Genomic DNA, 20,137 nt, shown 5'->3' on the forward strand with positions numbered 1-20,137 from the left:
AAGAAGGAAGTAATTTGTGTTTATTGTACTGCTGAGTAAAACCTTTAAGACTGTAACGCTAAGGCTCATAAGGAGTCTGGGGTTTGTATCTACCCCGATGGATGACTCTCATGAAAAAGTTTTTCCTGCTGCCCTGACAAAGATTAAGGGCATTACAAAGGAAACCTAGAACTGTGGAAGACGATAGCCCCATTTAGAGTGGCAAAGGAAATTTCTATGTCAAGAATCTATCATTTCTATGTCATGCCCAGATTCTATGTGCAAAGCCAAGGAGAAAAAACTATCATAATAAGCTGACATGAAAATTATTATAGGTTAATCTGTGTTTAAAATTTAGATTTAAAAATTACTATTTTCTGATATATCTAGTTTACAACAAAATCTTCCTTCTTTTTTCAGGAGAAGCAACCCAGGAGAAAACATGAAAAGAAAAATATGTGGCTTTTCATAAGGAAGAAAGATTTTCAAATTTGGTGCTTTTAAAGACTCCAATGCACAATTTTTATTAATCTTTATGTCAGATGGCTTTGGGAGAGTTAATTTTAGGCAAAGACAGATGTAAAATCCAGGAAATGGCAGATGGTGATGAAAAACTATATTCCGGGGAGACTTAGAACAAAGCAGTAGCAGATGATCTCTGACCCATGTAATTTGTGCTTCTTATATCCATCACTCTTATTGCAGCTTCGAGCAAGGTGAGAGCTGGGATGAGGTTAAAGCTGGCCTTTGCCTCCTAGAGAAGTCTCTCCCTCTCCCTTTTCAGGAGCACTAAATCTGTAGAAGTGCTCCTTTTCCTGGAGTTGCTGTTTCTCACTCTAAGTTCTGGCTCTAGGTAATTATGCGCTGAGCAAGTGTCTCCCTGTGTATGGCTACAAAGGGGTTTGCCTGCTAAAACGTTGTAGACTTGTCAAGATTACATAATTTCCAACTCCACATCCAAGGATCTTTTTAAATAGCATCACAGTCCTCTGCACTTGGACCTTAAAATATTAGACAACTTCCAAAACACTGCTCTGTTCACTCTCCTTTTTAACCCTCCACATGGTTTGCTCTATTTTATTAGACTGAGAACCTTAAAAGAAAACAACTTCTCTGACTGGAAACTGCACATATGAGTGTGAGAAACATCACTGCCTACAACATATGCCTATCTCTCAGATTAGAGATAGAGACTCATTGGTAAATTTGGGCTGTCCCTCAGCCTTTTTGAGCCTTGCAACAGGATGGCAAGAATTGTAGATGTCTGATACAGTCTATGAACTTTCCTGGCAAACAATATTTCTGCATGTATTATCCAATAAACCATTTATTGAAAGAGGAATAAACTAGATATGATTGAAACCACACCAACAGTCTATCAACACGGGACATGAAACGAAGCAAGGAGCAGAGTGATCCACAGAAGAGGGTTTTCAAAGAAACTCAAGGAAGGTGAATACTGCCTCCTCTCAACTTCCCTGAGTTTCCAATTTACTGCAAGCATCTTGAAAAATCCTTACTCACTCTCTGTTCTTCACATTACAGAAGCACCACAGACATTTTGGTAGTTACTGCCCTGTCATGAAATGAGACCGCATTGCTGTGCTGACAAACTTCCAGTTTGTGGGTGACTCAGGTCTTGAGAAGGATATATGGCTGACTTGTTCAGCCTTGCTCAGTCAGTGGCAAGCTGTAAGCTGCATCTTTTCATTTTTCAGTACTTCCCCTCAGTAGAAAGAGACAAAAGCATACCTTTCCATCCCCTGAGGTCTTTGGTTTTTTCCTTACAGCTTGAGAAAAGGTCTGAAAAATTCAGTGGATGAAAAACTGTCATAGTTTAATTGTTGCTGGCTAAAGAATATACAGGATGAGATTTCAAGGAAACAGTCTTCTACATGTCATGGCCTTCTTACTTCATTCTGGACATTATCAGGGACTACTCTCAGTCCTCACCTGCCCAACTGGCTGGCCAATTGGAGCCATGATAGCCATCATGTAGCCTCATCATGATTTCTGAGGAGAGTAGCTCCTCAGAAAGCTGTGTGAAGAGCTGAGGGGGAAACAAGAGGATATTGCAACCTGCACTGGATCCTGAGAAAGCTAGTCCAGAGGACAGCACTGGTGATGCAGCAGTGGTGGCAGTCATGCAGGGTTTTTGCTGTTGTCTTCATCCTATATCCCTAGACTTTCAGACTGATGTTGCACCCCATACTGCAAAACTGAGGGAAGGAGGAAGGAAGTGTGCTAGTGGTCCTTTATTATTGCTAGCCAGATTACTGACTGCTATTCAGAGCAGGATGGTGTCCTCTGCCTGATACCATCTCTTCCATTACAGGAGATGGTACACAGTAGATAATGCAAAGTATTTCTAAGGGGGAGAAGAACCCCTCCATGGGGTGGAATTTGAAAGCAAGTCTAAAGTGTCCCTAATTTCACTGCCTGCATTTCAAGCTTGCAATCTTAATAGCACTTAAAATATGTTAGTCTTTAGCATTTTATAATTTTTTCTATGATTTCAATAGAACTGAGCCCACTGGAGGTTTGACAGCAAGATGTTGAGCCCAGCATGGGTTCCTTACATTTCTTTCATTCGAGACATACAAGCTCAGCATCATATGGGATTTGTGTAAGTACATGCACAGATTCCCTATCTGCAGAAGCTTGCTTCTAGGAAGTTGTTGAGTATCAGTGATTGAGAGATGGGGACATTACAAGTTCTGATCAGAAGCCAAATTTTTGAGCATACAAGGCATTTATATAGGGCTTTTCTTGCATGGCACATATAGGGTTCTATTTTTGGTAACAATTTCTCATTGGTTATACATTCTTTATGACATCAGTTACTTGGTAGTTTCACAACATGTTTCTTGGTCACTTCTACCTAAGGAAGCCTTTATCTGTGTTTGTCTCTCCCATGACTTCAGCTTTATCAGGCCTAAGATCGAGGCTTAGATATCAGGCTCCTTTATCAGTTCCATTATATTCTCTGTTTCATTCCGCATAGTTAAGCTCATTAAAATGGGACACAGAAAATTGTGCTCCTATAATTTCCATTTCAATTGTTATAGAGTGCACAACATACTAAATCTACTGCAGTTTAAGACAAAACTTCTACTGGTTTAATAGGGCCAGGATGTCACAAAGTTAATTCCCTAACACAGCATAAAGCCTGAACACTGTCCGAGAACAGTGACTTCAATGGAGTCTGGACCTCAGGAAATTAATTTCTCTATTGGCTCAGAAAGACAAATTTTGTGCCTTACCAGAAAGATGTTCTTAAGGACACAGTCATTAGAATAAGAATCATTGCCATCATTCACAGAAAACGTGCTTGATTAAAAAGCTAATGTGATCCTTTTTCTGTTGTGCACATAGATGTTGGACATCATCAGAATAAACTGGGTAACTTTTCTTTGTCTAAATATATTTTCAGCTTCAGCAGTACTATTATGACCCACAAGACATTGAGGAAGTGTCTTTTCTGAAGTAGTATCTTAGTGAAAAGTGACCATTTGGGTAATAGGTAATGTCATAGAGAGGAAGGTTTATGAAGCTGATATGCAGCTTCAATTCAAGCAGTGCTCAACCATAAAGTACCTCTTTGCCTGTTGTTTAATTAAATGCTTGTTCTTTGGTTAGGTTATTTGAATACTTAATCAGTGATGAAACAGCAGAACCAAATCTCCTTGTATCAGGAAATTTTGAAGAGGCAGATGAGAGCTGTCTCTCTTTTTTAATGGTCCAGTGGGACCACAAAAGATTTATTTTTCTTTGCCAAGGCCAGGAAATTATTAATATAGAACATGAAAGAAAAAGCAGACAGATCTTTCAACAAGCTGGTTTTGAAAACAAATTTGTTGCCAAAAATTTGGTGAAATAAAAATCTTCTTAACACCAATGTAGCATTAGGAAGCAGGCATTCTTTCTTCGGCTGGATCCACAGGGGGTGTCCTGGGGTGACGTTGTGAGGTTTGTTTCCCCAGTCGTCTGTTAGGTCTGGGAGCAGGGGGAAGGGAGAGGCACGCGGTTTGTTTTCAGAAACTTTCCTCCGCCAGCTGGCCTTGAGAGTGGGATTCAGAAAAACACAGCAAGGGACGGAGAGATCTTCTTTTTTTCCTTTGTGTTCTTTTTTTTATCTCTCAGTAGTTAGTTAGTTAGTTAGTGAGTAGCTAGCAGAGGGGGAGAAGCTTCGCTTTTTTTTCTTCTCCTCCTGCTTTTTTTCCTTTTTTTCTTTCCTGTTTTTTTTTTCCTCCTTTTTTTCGCCTTCCCTTGGAACTGTTACAATCTCTCTGGACTGAGGACTTGGGGGAGCGCTGTGGGGGGTTCGTTCCTGGAACCCATTGTTACACTTTGGGACACGAAAGAATGAGGCAGGCAGCAAGAAGGTCGGCAGGAAAGTTCTGTATTTAATTTTCTGACTCCATCTTATATACAATTTTTTCAGAAGGCACAAAATTGGCTACATAGGTTGCCACCTCTTTGACCTCATTGGTGAAGACCACCATCAGTCACCTTTCTCCTCCCAGAGGAGAAATATGTAAACAGAAAGATAAATTCTAAAAATATACATTGTTTTCCTGAAGCTGTGTGAGAACAAAATGCAAACTCTGAAAAGCAGGCAAAGTTGAGGCGACAACCCACCAAGATCCATCCTGCGCAGCAACGTTTCCCAGCTCCAGAGGGACTGAGACAGAGCAACCACCTCCAGGAAGGACTTCTTTTCCAAATCTATCATATCTCCAGATTGGCACAAAGTTCTTGTCATCGGGTATTGTCCAATTTATTGTGCTGGAGAGTGCTTTGCCTGTTTAATAAACAGGGTTGTTTCCACTTCTCTCTTAGAAGGTTTTTTTTTTCTGAACCAGTTGGGGGAGGGGAGGTAGGGCCCCTTAGGAGGTTCCCTCCTAAATCTGTCTTAAATAGCTCCTCCCAAAAGCCATGCATTGTGGGTACAGGAAAGTTTCTGTTTATATACATCCTTTTTCATACATATTCACTGATTGTTCCCGACTAAACATACATATGATAATCATTTCCCCAAAATCAATAACATTATTCCCCTCCCCTTTACACATACATTCTTCTATTCTGGGGGTCACCCTGGTAGTCCCTGGTGGTCATAGACCCCAATGTTCCAGGTCACCTGGCCAAGTTAGCAGGACACTGAGAATGATGAACTTCCTGTTCTTCTTACACAACATTACAATGGGCATTGTGCTGTTTCCATAGGCCAGCAGTTTTGGAGAACAAGCATTATGTTAGCTCACCAGGTGTAGGCCATTTATCATCTGGGGACAAGTTGAACTGAACCTTCTTTTCACTCCATAGAGTCATATTCATCAAAGGTATGATGCCTGTTAAAACCAAACACCATGAATTTCCAGCCACAAGCCAATCCCAATGAGGATCTTGCAGAAGAGCAATAGCAGGATGCCAACTTTCTACAGCCACTGTCACAAATGCTCTTATTTATGTGGAAGGAGGACCAAAGACATTGTGAAAGCAGCAGTGTGGGTCCCTGCTGAAGGTGCTCCAGTGAAAGTAAATCCAGACTTTCAGTTAAACATTTGGTTACACTTAAAAACCCCAAATAAGTGCAGCAGGTGCATTTCTGTAAAGCCAGGAGGGTGGGAGAGGAGACCAATCTCTTCCCTGCTCTCTCTGCTGCCCTCCTCTAGAATAGTACTTTCATGGCTTCCCCACTAGACCAGCAGGAAGAGGAGATTATGGTGTTAGAAAGATGCAGGGGGGAAGGGTGGACATATGCCAGTATGTGTTCCATTTAGTATTCAAATATTTATGTAAAGTGAAACAACTTCATCCATTTAGACAGCTTGCATTCATTCACACCCTGTGACACTCCACAATCCTGTCTGTAAAATATACACACACTTGGTTCAGGATTTGCTGGAGATGGTATGCATAGTCTGAAGATGGAACTCCATTTCCTGGGGCCCCTAGAATCAAAAGAAGAATCTCTCCATTTCATACAGCTTTTTTAAAAAAACCAAAACTATTATTTCTAACGATCCACAACCTATCTCAGAGCCAGGCTTTGCAAACATAAATGCTAAGCAGGCAGGGCTGTCCACAATTTCCTGAGCAGCAAGACTTGTTCCCCCTTCTCAGCCAGCACAGGCATTGCTACATTTGCTACAAGGAATCACTTAATCAGCATGGGAAGATCTGGGAAATCAACCCCATGAGGTGAGTTGTCTGCTGTGAATTTGACTTTGTGCATCTGACAAATAATTTATTGCCTCTTGTGGGATAGCATATGAGTAGTTGCTATGACCTGCACACAGGAATGCACAAAACAGACTGGAAAGTAGCTTTTTGCTCTAACTTAGCTGGGTTGACTTCTGCCAGAAATAGTAGAAAAATCCATCAAAACTAGTTTAGTTGTAAAAGCTGAGTTTGTCTGTACTTCTGCTGGGAGCATATGTATTGATTAAGATAAATGCTAATGAGGACTCTTTAAGACCAGAAATAAGTACCTAGATATTTGTAAAAATTTGCAAATCCATTTTTCTCCTTTTTAAGTATTTTTTATTCATTGCACACAAAATTACAGTAGTCTTACATAGTGAATCACCACTGGAAAATTACTAGCCATCCCTTATTTTATGTTAAGGACTTAATTTTAGCCAGAAGGGGAATGGAGGATAATTTTTGCTAATTATTTCTGAAAATCATTCACTTAGACAATCACTGACTGTTTTGGGTTTAACAGGCAGTGTGAAAGCAATGCTGCGTCATTCTTCTTGGAACTCTACAGGATTCATAAGGTATGATATGAAGTCCAGATATGAAAATTCAGATGGCTGCATCTGTGTCGTGGCTGACCTGGCTATGGGCACCTCTTCTTTATAGCTTAGCAAGGTATAAATAACAGTGTCATGATTGAGAACATCAGGATTTCTTCCATCTCGTAAAATTATGAAGAGGGAATAGTTTTGTTAGTTATTGAATTCCAGTTGCTTAATTAGTGTTTACAGTATCTCTCCTTGAAAATAGCTATGTGTATTTAATTTCCTACTTGCTTAATTTAATTTAATCAGCTGTTGTACACCTGCTTCCACATACTTAAAACAAGCACTATCTCCAGCATATCAAATATGAAGTAACATTGAAATAATTAATATTTATTCTTGAAATGTTTCTTTTGGAATGGTATTATTAAGAGCCCATATAAAATTATTCAGATATCAAGTTTATACCTTAAAACACCAATAGAAACATAACCTTTTGAACAGTATAGGCAGATTTGAACAGGCAGATTCACAGAAACAAGTAAGACATCTAGAACATTTCATAGGAGATTACAGAAAAACCTTTTCTTTCCCTGTGAACTGATGCTCTGTTAATGAATGCTGGGAAGAAACAGCTTCAGAGGACCGCAAACAGGTATTTCTTAAGCTATATCAGGAAGAGAGGGGTTCATCTTTGATGGACCTTATGCCCAAGAACATATAAACCTGTATGACACTTATATTCTAATAAGATAGAGTAAGAACTAAGTAAGTTCCTAGGCTTCCTGCTTATTGGGAAAATCTTGAACAAGGCTCAAAACAGTAAGGCACTTAAAAAAATACCAGACATACATTCCATACCCACCCCCCCCCACCCCACCCCCCCTTTTTTTTTTTCCATTTAATGATCTTTGTGGGGGACTTTAACTACCCTAACATATGCTGGAGAAGAAACACAGAGAAATGCAGTCTAGGACATTCCTGTTCCATCAGTTGTCACTGATGACAACTTCCTGACAGAAGTAGTGAAGAACCCCAGAAGGAATTGTGTGCTGCCTGACCTTATACTAACAAACAGGGAAAGCATTGTTGGAAGTTGTAGGCATGTGGAGGTCAGCCTCTTCTCCCAGGCAACTAGCAATAGGACAAGAGAACATAGTTTTAAGCTGTGCAAGGGGAGATTTATGTTGAATATTAGGAAAATTTTTTTTCACAGAAAGGGTGATGAAATATTGGAATGAGCTGCTGTCCTGGTTTAGGGCAAATCTGGGAGGAAACCTCCGAATGGCGTTCCTCTGGAAAGCAAACCCAAAGGGCCCCTTTCCCAGCCCGTTCAGAAAAAGAACTTCCTTGGAGAAAAGTGGAAAAAACTATTCAACAAACAAAGTGCCCACAAGAATAAAGAATGAATAATATGAAACAATAAAACCTCTCATTCTGGAGTGAGGTGGCAAATTGAGAAAGTCCCTGCCGTGGGTGTAGCTCAACTTGTTCACTCCCTTGTCAATCCCTCTGGAAATCCAGGCCCCAGTGGGCCACAGGTTCCAGCTCCCCAGTGCTCCTCTAGGTTTTTTCAGTCCAGAGCAGGTTTTAACTGTCCCAAGAAAAAGGGGGAAAAAAAGAAAAAGGGGGAAAAAAGTCCAGGAAACTTCTCTGCCTCAGCTAGCTAAACTAACTAAAAGCAAAATAGATTTCCATCCCGCTGCTGTCCGTGCCTCAGACGAACACCCGCCAGAGAAGGAATGCAGAGGAGTGAACGCTGTTTTCTCAAAACAAACTGCACGCTTCTTCTTTTGCTGTTTCACTCTCAAAACCAGTCTTAAAGGCACAAAACTCAATACACAGCACACACAGAACAGATGACTGGGGATACAAGCATCATAGAGTCACCCCAGGACAGCTGCCCAGGGAGGAGGTGGAGGTGTGTAAGGAAAGACATGATCTAGTTGACTATGCTGGTGTTTGATCATAGATTGGACTCAATGATCTCAGAGGTCTTTTCTAACCTAATTGATTCTATCAGATGTTAAGGCTGAGGGCAGCCTTGGCTGTAGTGGCCATGAGGCTGTGGATTTCAGTATGGGCAAGGAAGAAACAGAGCAGCAAGCAAGATTATGAACTTCAAGACAGCTAACTTTAAACTCTTCAGGAATCTGCTGGCAAGAATGCCATGGGAACAGGCTCTGCAGGGAAAAGGGATCTAAGAGAATCTGGTTGATATTCAAGGATCATATCCTCCAGCTTAAGAATGACGCATCCTGATGTACCAGCAAAGAGAGCAAGCAGTCTGCATGGATGAATAAAGAACTACTGTCATTACTCAAGCATAAAGACATGAGGCAACTTTTAAAGCACCTGGCCTGCTGGAGATGGATGGGCTCCATCTCTCTGTTAAGGACAGAAGGATTTTAGCTCATGAACTGGTGGAACTTGTTGAGAGGGCTTTAAACTAGGTTTGAAGGGGAAAGGGGTTGCAACTGGGCTGTTCGGAAACAGGCCCAAGGGTGGTAAGCCTGAATTAGGGGTGAAATCGGTAGCCTAGCTGGGGTGCATGTATACCAATGTACGCAGCATGGGTAACAAACAGGAAGAGCTGAAAGCCATAGTGCAACAGCAAAGCTGTGATGTAGTTGCCATCACAGAAATGTGATGGGTTGACTTACATAGCTGGAGCACTGCACTGGATGGCTACAAGCTCTTCAGAAGAGACAGGAAAGGGAGAAGAGGTGGAGGGGTGGCCCTTTGCATTAGGGAGGCTTCTGACACCATGGGTATTGAAACTAATGATGATGGAGCTGAATGCCTATGGGTAAGAATTAAGGGGAAGGCCAATAAGGCTGACATCCTACTGGGAGTGTGTTATCGTCCACCCAACCAGGAAGAAGAGGTGGACAACTTATTCTATAAGCAGCTGGAGAATTTTTCAGAGTCATCAGCCCTTGTTCTTGTAGGTGACTTTCACCTACCAGACATCTGCTGGGAACTTGATGCAGCAGAAAAGAGGCAGTCCAGGAAGTTTTTAGAGTGTGTGGAGGACAACTTATTGTTGCAGCTGGTGAATGAGCCCAGCAGGGGAGGGACTATGTAAGACCTGTTGTTTGCAAATAGAGATGGGCTGGTGGGAGATGTGGCGGTTGGATGCCACTCGGGGCACAGGGATCATGAAACTATAGAATTCTCAATATTTGGTGAAATCAGGAGGAACATCAATAAGATTTTTACACTGGACTTCCAGAGGGCAGACTTTGGCCTATTTAGGAGACTTATTCAGAGAGTTCCTTGAGAAGCAGCCTTTAAAAATAAAGGAGTTCAGGAAAGATGGGCATGCTTCAAAACAGAGATCTTGAGGGCACAGGAACAGACTGTCCCTGTGTGCCGAAAGACAAGTTGACGAGGCAAACGTCCAGCGTGGATGGGCAATGAGGTTTTGAAGGAACTTAGGAGTAAAAAGAGGATGTACCATCTTTGGAAGGAGGGTCAGGTCTCTCGGGAAGTATTTAAGGGGGTTGCTAGGGCATGTAGGAAAAACATTAGAGAGGCCAAAGCTCAGTTCAAACTTAAATTGGCAACTTTTGTAAAAAAAAAAAAAAAAATGTTCTTACAAATATAATAATGGTAAAAGGAAAGGCAAGACCAACCTTTGTTCCTTCTTGGATGTGGGAGGGAACTTAGTAACTGAAGATGAGGAGAAGGCGGAAGTGCTTAACACCTTCTTTGCCTCAGTCTTTAGTGGGAAGACGGCTTGTCCACAGGACAACTGTCCTCCTGGGTTGGTAGATGGTGTCGGGGAGCAGAATGGTCCCTCTCTTATCCAGGAGGAGGCAGTCAGACAACTGCTGAGATGCTTGGATATTCATGAATCTATGGGCCCAGATGGGATCCATCCCAGGGTGATGAGGGAGCTGGCAGTTGATCTTGCAAAGCCACTCTCCATCATTTACCAACAGTCCTGGCTCACTGGTGAGGTTCCAGATGACTGGGAAGATGGCCAATGTGATGCCCATTCACAAAAAGGATGGGAAAGAGGATCCTGGTAATTATAGGTTGTCTCGGTTTAGATAGACAGGTATCTGCCAGGGAGGGTTGGAGTCTCCCTTAACATGTAAGCCCCTCTCCCCCCTTTTCCAAATTATCATAAATTTGCAATTAAAAGGCTGTCAGGCAAAGATTTGGGAATAGGTATAGCAGTTCTTTACTAGGGATATAAAAATACAGATTTTGTAGTACAGAAGAATAAGCAAGCAAATAAACAAACAAGAAATCCTAGAAAACCCTGACAGAGTCAGAAATACAACCTGACACCCTGTTGGTCAGGGTGTTGGAAGCAGTCCACAGTAAGCCCTCCTGGAGTGGCAGATGTGGTTCTGTTGGAGTAGAGATGGTCCCTTTGAAGAGAAAGGGTCCAGTAATGGTGAGATGGGACCGGTCTTTCTCCAGGGATCCGGTGGAAAAACTGGATACCTAGTGGGACTGTGGCTTCTTTTTATTTAGGTTAAGATGGTTTGGCTCCTCCTCCTTGTTTGGAGCAGCTTACAATAGTGCACTGTAATGTGTAATGTCATTGATGAGCTCTTAATGGTCCATTAGCAGAAGACATTCCTATGGAAGTAGTGAAACAATGAAGAGAGATAAGTAACACTCCGCCATTTGATAAGTGACACTGACCCATTTGGGCAAAGATAAGCAATTTTGCTCTACTCAGATGGAATAGAATAATATGCTCTTTACAAAACTCATTATCCACTTCTTATTTTATTACCATCTGCATCATACTTAACACAATGAACTTTTACACTTAATTCTTACTTAGGGTTAGGTTTTTTGTGGTACACAACTGGTTTCTTCATTTTTTTGCATTAGCCACTAAGTGTAACTAGGTCCTTGAGCAAAAACAATCTCACGAATGGGTTCACTTTTGCCTGAGGTGGGGTTAATTCAAAGTCTTTCTTAAATACTTTTCATGTGTACTACAGGGACTTTATCTCTATTCACTGTGTGCAAGGGTTCAGACTGGGCAGGACTAGCTCGATTGACAGATCTTTGAGTGTTGACTATCTATGTGGCTTTTGCTAAGTTCATTTCTTAATTTTTGAACATTCTCTTACCGAGTGCTTTTAGGGCAGTCTTTAGTAGTCTATTGCACTGTTCAACTTTTTCGGCAGTTGGTGCATGATAAGGAATGTGATATATCCATTCAATGTTATGCTCTCTAGCCCAGGTGTTGATAAGGCTGTTCTTGAAATGGGTCTCATTGTCTGACTTGATTTTCTCAGGGGTGCTATGTCTCCACAGGACTTGTTTTTCCAGGCCCAGGATGGTGTTCTGGGCAGTAGTGTGAGGCACAGGTTAGGTTTCTAATTATTCAGTGGTGGCTTCTACCATGGTTAGCACATAGCGCTTGCCCTGGCGAGTTTGGGGAAGGGTGATGTAGTCAATTTGCCAGGCTTCTTCATACTTGTATTTGGACTACTGCCCACTATACTATAAGGGTTTTACCCACTTGGCTTGCTTGATGGCAGCACATGTTTCACAGTCATGGATGACTTGAGAAACACTATTCATGGTTAAATCTACTTTTCGGTTTCGTGCCCACTTATAGGTGGCATTTCTGCTCTGATGACTTGAGGCATCATGGGCCCATCGTGCTAGGAACAACTCTTTCTTGTGTTGCCAATCTAAATTTATTTTTGACACTTTTATCTTTGCAGCCTGTTTTACTTGCTCATTGTTTCGGTGCTCTTCATTAACTCAACTCTTGGGGACATGGGCATCTATATGGCGGACTTTTACAGGCAGCTCCCCTACCTGAGTGGCAATGTTCTTCTATTCATCAGCACCTTAGATTGGTTTTTTCCTATGCTGCCAGTTGGCTTTTTTTTACTTTTCCAGCCAGCCCCACAGAGCATTGGCTACCATTTACGAATCAGTGTAGAGGTAGAGCTTTGGCCACTTTTTTTTTTTAGCAATGTCTAAGGCCAATTGAACAACTTTGGGTTTAGCAAGTTGGCTTGATCTTCTTTCTCTTTCAGTGGCTTGTGCGACTTGTCGTGTGGGGCTCCATACGGCTGCTTTCTACTTGCGGTTCATTCTTATGATGCGACAGGAACTGTCAGTGAAAAGAGCGTAGCGTGTTTCTTCTGCTGGCAGTTGGTGGTACAGAGGAGTTTTTTCAGCTCTAGTCACTTGTTCTTGCTCTTCTACTGTGAGACCAAAGCTTTCACTTTTTGGCCAGTTGGTAATTACTTTAAAATCCTAGGGCGATTTGGGTTTTTAATGCGGGCGCGCTGTGTGATAAGGGCAATTTATTTGCTCCATGTGGCATCAGTGGCATGGTGGGTAGGGGGAATTTTTCTTTTAAACATCCACTTCAGCACTGGTAGTTGGGGTGCTTGGAGGAGTTGTGCTTTTGTGCCAATTACTTCTGAGGAAGTTTGAACTCCTTCATAGGCAGCCAAGATTTCTTTCTCTGTGGGAGTGTAGTTGGCTTCAGACTTTCTGTAACTTCTGCTCTAGTATCTCAGTGGTCAGCTTCGGGTCTCTTTAGGCACTTTTTGCCTAAAGGCTCCAGAACAAACCATTGCTCTCGGCTGTGGAGTAAAGCACATTCTTTATTTTGGTCTCGTTTTGACTGGGCCAAGGGCTACTGCGTGAGCAATCTCTTGTTTGATCTGAACAAAAGCTTGTTGCTGTTCAGGGCCTCAGTGGAAATTGTTCTTCTTGCGGGTAACTAGGTAGAGAGGGCTCACAATATGGCTGTATTCTGGAATGTGCATTCTCTAAAAGCCTATGGCACTTAGGAAAGCTTGTGTTTCTTTTTTGTTGGTCGGTGGAGATGTTGCTGTGATTTTGTTGATGACTTCAGTGGGAATTTGCCGCCGTCCATCTTGCCACTTTACTCCCAGGAACTGGATTTCTCGAGCAGGTCTCTTGACTTTGCTTTTCTTGATTGCAAAATTGGCTTTCAGGAGAATCAGGATGATCTTTTTTTCTTTTTCAAACACTTCAGTTGCAGTCTTCTCTTAGACAATGATGTCATCAATGTACGGTAGATGTTCTGGAGCCTTACTTTTCTTCAGTGCAGCCTGGATCAGCCCATGGCAGATGGTGGGGCTGTGTTTCTATCCCTGGGGCAGGCGGTTCTAGGTGTACTGCACGCCTCTCCAGGTGAAAGCAAACTGAGGCCTGCATTCTGCAGCCAGAGGAATGGAGAAAAATGCATTGGCAATGTCAATAGTGGCATACCACTTCGCTGCCTTGGACTTTAGCTTGTACTGAAGTTCTAGCATGTCCGGCACAGCAGCGCTCGGCGGTGGAGTCACTTTATTTAATGCACGATAATCTACTGTTAGTCTCTATTCTTCATCAGACTTGCACACAGGCCAGATGGGGCTGTTGAAGGGTGAGTGGGTTTTGCTGACCACTCTTTGGCTCTCCAGCTCAGGGATCATCTTGTGGATGGGGATTACGGCATCTCGATTTGTCCGATACTGCCGACGGTGCACCGTCAAGGTAGCAACAGGTACTTGTTGTTCTTCTACCTTCAGGAGTCCTACTGCAGATGGGTTTTCTGATAGTCTCGGCAAGGTGTTCAACTGCTTAATGTTTTTTGTCTCTACGGCAGCTATTCTAAAAGCCCATCTCAGTCTTTTAGGGTCTTTATAATAGCCATTCCTGAGGAAGTTTATGTCCAGAATACACAGAGTTTCTGGGCCGGTCACAATCGGAAGTTTCTGCCACTCCTTCCCGGTCAGGCTCACTTCGGCTTCAACCAGAGTCAATTCCTGTGATCCCCCCGTCACCCTGGCAATGGAAATCGGTTCTGCCTCCACATATTTCGATGGCATTAGAGTACACTGCGACTCAGTATCTACCAAAGCTTCATATTTTTGTGGCTCTGATGTGCCAGGCTATCGAATTCACACAGTTCAAAAGCCCTGATTTTTCTGTGCCTTTTCCTGGCTAGAGGCAGGGCCTTTTTAGCACTGGTTATTATTTTTTTCTTGGACATACATGGTAGAGGTTCCTTCGAGGGAATCCGACATAGCATTCCCACCTTTGTAATACCTGTCAGCTTGCTCATGGGAGGCTGAGGCTACTTTCATTCTAGTGGAACTTTTTCTGTTAGTGTTTCTCTCTTTGACCTCACATACTTGTACTGCCAGGACAGAAGTGGGTTTTTCATGCCACACTCCCATGTCCTTCCCATGGTTACGCAGATAAAACTACAGGTCAGCTCGAGGGGTGTACCTTCTCTCTTTCGCTGGGGGATGTTGGGCTCTGATTTTGGGGCCTGTGACTCGCACCGGTGCTACATGGGAACTGTTCCTTCTCATCTTCTCTTTCATTTCTTTTATTTCCTCTTTGAGTTCCTTTACCACCACAGAGACATGAGCTTGCATTGGGCTACTGATCATATTTTCATAATTTCTGAGCTTGTTGGCAACAGAATTCACTGTCTCTCGGTTATTCTCGGCATTAATTGTTGCGATGAATGTGACATATTGAGATGGTCTATGAGTTGCCAGATTCCACAACATGTGCTTTGAGCATCTAACCTTGTCGGGGTTATTATCATGCTGTCCGGTCTTCCCAGAAAGTTCTTCCAATACTGCTACTTCTTTTAACTGTTGGATTCCTTCCTCAAGGGTGTTCCATCGCATTCTATTGTTGTGCTTTTACATTCTGTTTCTGTGGACAAATCTCTCTCTCACACTCATTAGAAGTCGTTCTCAAAGGGAAAGGGGCCTTTGCTCTCTTACAAATACCTGATTTATACTTGAGTCCTGGGTCAAGCGTCCCAAATTTTTTGTTTCAGCACTATCCAGTTGTACGCCTGTACCCATAAGGTCCCAGACTCGAAGTAGCCAGGCTGTATAAGCCTCACGTTCTCGTCGTACAATATTTTTTTGCAGATTACGTAGACTTTCATACGACAGGGACTTAGTGATGATTTTAACTTGTGGCTCTTCTGTGGATTGTGAGGGCCCTCCTTTCTTATTTTTAATACCAAGATTTGACGATTTCACTTTAGACTTCCTTGTTTCCACAGGGGTGACTGCTGCTGGCTGTGGCTGCCTTTGTGGTTCAGCTGGAACCTCGACAGTTGTAACGTCTGTGGGTTCCTGTTTTGGTTTAGGAAGACAGGTATCTGCTAGGTAAAATTACAATCAGAGGCTCTTTGGCAAAGATTTGGGAAATAGGAATAGCAGTTCTTTACTAGTATGTAATATAAAGCAAACAAACACAAAAAAACTCTCCCCCCCACTAAACAACTACAGCATTAATGACAAACGACAACAGTACTAAGAACTTTGAGGGCTTTGTTTCACAAAACCTAGGGCAGTTTGGTTTCGGTGTCCCTGCAGGATCCTCAGAGCACTAAGCTGGAACAGTGGAAAAGTCTCGGGCTGGTAGCTGGGATGGCAGGGTGTCCCGGCAGGCAGGGGCAGGATGTCCCGGCAGCGCAGGGGGTGCAGGGTCACGCTGCAGCAAGAGGAGCAGCGCCGAAGGAGCCGAAGGCGAGGCAGAAAGCGGCCCAGCTTCTGCGAGTGGCAGAGAAAAACTCAGGATTCAGGTCGAACTGGTGATAGTAGATTTCTTAGGACTGGATCTCTTTGGCCACAGTGAAACTTCTCTAGCCAGCAACAGCCGTTCTCCGCTCGGCGTGCTTTGCGGCGGCTGAGCTCCTCGAGGAGCGGCAGACACGCGTCTCCTCGAACGCCGGAAGAAGAAAAGCACGCAGCTGCCTCAAGCTTTGTCTTTTACCTGCGTTATCTCCCCCTTCTACTTTTTGTCCACCTCTTTGTTTCAGTTAAGTACTCTCAAGTATTCAACACTTGGTCTCTTTGGTAACTTGTGGGGAAAAAATTCTTTAGAGAAAGAAGGAACAAACTTAATCCCCAACATTATCCACCCCGAATTTTTTTCCCATACCAACATATTACATTGAGTTTTAACTGTTAAAAACACATATATATATATGCAAATATGGATGCAGCCACATTGTCATGGGTAGTTCACCCCAAAACAAGGTCTCCTTGAGGTATGCATCGGGTCTCTCTATCCTTTTGCATTACCCACCAGGTGCAACTTGGTCCCTGAGCGAAGACAACCCCACGGATGGGATTGTCTTTGCTGGAGGCAGGATTAATCCAAACAGTTTTTTTTAGCATACCTCTCATGTGTACTACTGGAACTTTATCTCTGTCTGTCTTTTGCAAGGGCTCAGATTGGGCAGGATCTGCTCGGTTGGTGGAACCTCGAGTGTTTACCAACCAGGTGGCCTTTGCTAAATTAGTATCCTAATTCTTAAAGGTTCCTCCACTCAGTGCTTTCAAGGTAGTTTTAAGCAGGCCATTGCACCGTTCAACTTTCTCGGCCGCTGGTGCATGATAAGGAATATGGTACACTCACTCAATGCCATGTTCTCTAGCCCAGGTGCTTATAAGACTATTCTTGAAATGAGTTCCATTGTCCGACTTGATTCTCCCAGGGGTGCCATGTCTCTACAGGACTTGTTTTTCTAGGCTCAGGATGGTGTTTCGGGCAGTAGCATGAGGCACAGGGTAGGTCTCCAACTATCCAGTGGTGGCTTCCACTATGGTTAGCACATAACGCTTGCCCTGGCGGGTTTGGGGAAGGGTGATGTAGTCAATCTGCCAGGCTTCCCCATATTTATATTTGGACTACTGCCCACCATACTATAAGGGCTTCACCCGCTTGGCTTGCTTGATTGCTGCACATGTTTCACAGTCATGGATAACCTGAGAAATACTGTCCATGGTTAAATCCACCCCTCGGTCTCGGGCCCACTTATAGGTGGCATTTCTGCCCTGATGACCCGAGGCATCATGGGCCCATCGGGCTAGGAACAACTCTCCCTTGTGTTGCTAATCTAAATTTATCTTTGACATTTCTATCTTGGCAGCCTGATCTACTTGCTTGTTGTTTTGGTGTTCCTTATTAGCTCGACTCTTGGGAACATGGGCATCTACATGGCGGACTTTCACAGGCAGCTTCTCTACACGAGTGGCAACGTCCTTCCATTCATTAGCAGCCCAGATTGGTTTTCTTCTACGCTGCCAGTTGGCCTTTTTCCACCTTTCCAGCTAGCCCCACAGAGCATTGGCTACTATCCACGAATCAGTGTAGAGGTAGAGCTTTGGCCACTTCTCTTTTTCAGCAATGTCAAGGGCTAATTGAACAGCTTTGAGTTCAGCAAGCTGACTTGATCTCCTTTCTTCTTCAGTGGCTTCTGCAACCTGTCGTGTGGGGCTCCATATGGCTGCTTTCCACTTACGGTTCATTCCCACGATGCGACAGGAACCATCAGTGAAAAGAGCGTAGTGTGTTTTTTCTGCTGGCAGTTGGTTGTACGGAGGAGCTTCTTCAGCTCGTGTCACTTGTTCTTGCTCTTCTTTGTCCGTGAGACCGAAGTTTTCTCCTTCTGGCCAGTTTGTAATTATTTCTAAAATCTTAGGGCGATTTGGGTTTCCAATACGGGCACGCTGTGTGATGAGGGCAGTCTATTTGCTCCATGTGGTATCAGTGGCATGGTGCGTGGAGGGAGCCTTTTTTTTAAACATCTACCCCAGCACTGGTAGTCGGGGTGCCAAGAGGAGTTGTGCTTTTGTGCCAATCACTTCTGAGGTGGCTTGAACTTCTTCATAGGCGGCCAAGATCTCCTTCTTTGTGGGAGTGTAGTTGGCTTTAGATTTTCTGTAACTTCGACTCTAGAATCTCAGTGGTCGGCCTCGGGTCTTCCCTGGCACTTTCTGCTAAAGGCTCCAGGACAAACCGTTGTTCTCGGCTGCAGAATAAAGCACATTCTTCACATTTGGTCCCGTCCTGACTGGGCCAAGGGCTACTGCATGAGCAATTTTTTGCTTGATTTGGGCAAAGGCTTGTTGCTGTTTAGGGCCCCAGTGGAAATTGTTTTTTTTGCGGGTAACTAGGTAGAGAGGGCTCACGATCTGACTGTACTCAGGAATGTGCATCCTCCAAAAACTTATGGCTCTTAGGAAAGCTTGTGTTTCCTTTTTGCTGGTCGGTGGAGACATTGCTGTGATCTTATCAATGACCTCAGTGGGGATCTGCCGCCGTCCATCTTGCCACTTTACTCCCAGGAACTGGATTTCTCTGGCAGGTCTTTTGACTTTGCTCTTTTTGATGGCAAACCCGGCTTTGGATGATCTTCTCTCCTTTTTCGAACACTTCAGCTGCAGTCTTTTCCCACACAATGATGTCATCAATGTACTGTAGATGTTCCGGAGCCTCACCTTTTTCTAGTGCAGCCTGGATCAGCCTATGGCAGATGGTGGGGCTGTGTTTCCACCCCTGGGGCAGCCGGTTCCAGGTGTACTGCACGCCTCTCCAGGTGAAAGCAAACTGAGGCCTGCATTCTGCAGCCAGAGGAATGGAGAAAAATGCATTGGCAATGTCAATAGTGGCATACCACCTTGCTGCCTTGGACTCTAGCTCGTACTGAAGTTCTAGCATGTCTGGCACAGCAGCGCTCAGCGGTGGAGTCACTTTATTCAATGCACGATAGTCCACAGTCAGTCTCCATTTTCTATCAGACTTGCGCACAGGCTAGATGGGGCTGTTGAAGGGTGAGTGGGTTTTGCTGACCACTTTTTGTCTCTCTAGCTCACGGATCATCTTGTGGATGGGGATCACGGCGTCTCGATTTGTCCGATACTGCCGACGGTGCACTGTCGAGGTGGCAACAGGTACTTGTTGTTCTTTTACTTTCAGGAGTCTCACTGCAGATGGGTTCTCTGATAGTCCCGGCAAGGTGTTCAACTGCTTAATGTTTTCTGTCTCCACAGCAGCTATTCCAAAAGCTCATCTGAGTCCTTTAGGGTCTTTATAATATCCATTCCTGAGGAAGTCTATGCCCAGAATACATGGAGCCTCTGGGCCGGTCACAATCGGAAGTTTCTGCCACTCCTTCCCGGTCAGGCTCACCTCGGCTTCAACTAGAGTCAATTCTTGTGATCTTCCCGTCACCCCGGCAATGGAAATCGGTTCTGCCCTCACATGTCTTGATGGCATTAGAGTACACTGCGACCCAGTATTTACTAAAGCTTCATATTTTTGTGGCTCTGATGTGCCAGGCTATCGAATCTACACAGTCCAAAAAACCTGATTTTCTCGTGCCTCTTCCTGGCTAGAGGCAGGGCCCCTCTAGCACTGGTTATTATTTTCTTCTTGGACATATATGGTAGAGGTTCCTTCGAGGGAATCTGACACAGCATTCCTACCTCCGTAATACTTGGCAGCTTGCTCATGGGAGGCCGAGGCTACTTTCATTCTAGTGGAATTCCCTCTGTTAGCGTTTCTCTCTTTGAGCTCACGTACCCGTGCTGCCAGGACAGAAGTAGGTTTCCCATGCCACGCTCTTA

Source organism: Chamaea fasciata, unplaced genomic scaffold (genome assembly GCF_029207755.1).
Source record: "Chamaea fasciata isolate MVZ Bird 193981 ecotype frontalis unplaced genomic scaffold, bChaFas1.0.hap1 SCAF_1, whole genome shotgun sequence".
NCBI classification, from domain to species: domain Eukaryota; kingdom Metazoa; phylum Chordata; class Aves; order Passeriformes; family Sylviidae; genus Chamaea; species Chamaea fasciata.